This window comes from Penaeus monodon, chromosome 34 (genome assembly GCF_015228065.2).
Source record: "Penaeus monodon isolate SGIC_2016 chromosome 34, NSTDA_Pmon_1, whole genome shotgun sequence".
NCBI classification, from domain to species: Eukaryota; Metazoa; Arthropoda; class Malacostraca; order Decapoda; family Penaeidae; genus Penaeus; species Penaeus monodon.
This window is the reverse complement of record NC_051419.1, coordinates 2,045,869-2,046,213: the sequence shown is the minus strand read 5'-3', so window position 1 is coordinate 2,046,213 and position 345 is coordinate 2,045,869. Positions and strand designations below refer to the sequence as shown.

General features: G+C 47.2%; 1 protein-coding gene across 1 annotated transcript in view; it reads left to right on the top strand.

The window, feature by feature from the left end:
* LOC119594501 (tetraspanin-9-like) overlaps positions 1-345 on the top strand; it is a 64,240-nt gene that overhangs the window by 8,658 nt on the left and 55,237 nt on the right. The window lies entirely within an intron of this gene.

The window sequence follows — 345 nt, the reverse complement described above, 5'->3', positions numbered from 1 at the left end:
GCACAGAAACAGACAAACCGAGCAAAAGAGAAACAGAAGAGGCATAATTACACACATTCTTGAATATAGTGATTGCCCCAACGCTTACCCGAGAATTCTTAAATGCCTCTAAGCTCCGTCGATAACTAGAGCCGTGTCAACCACGTAGGCCAGCAGGACACCTGAGTGAACAGGATTTATTATAGTCTACGTTAAACACGTCGCCCATTCACGTTTTCTCGCAGCTGTGTAGAGTAAACGTGACAGGGTTTAGTGCTCTCCCGCAGGTGTTGTCGGGGGCGTGTGAACTCTTGCTTGAGGAATTGCTTTTGCCTTCGGGAAAATTTCGTTTCGCTTCGTCCTGTG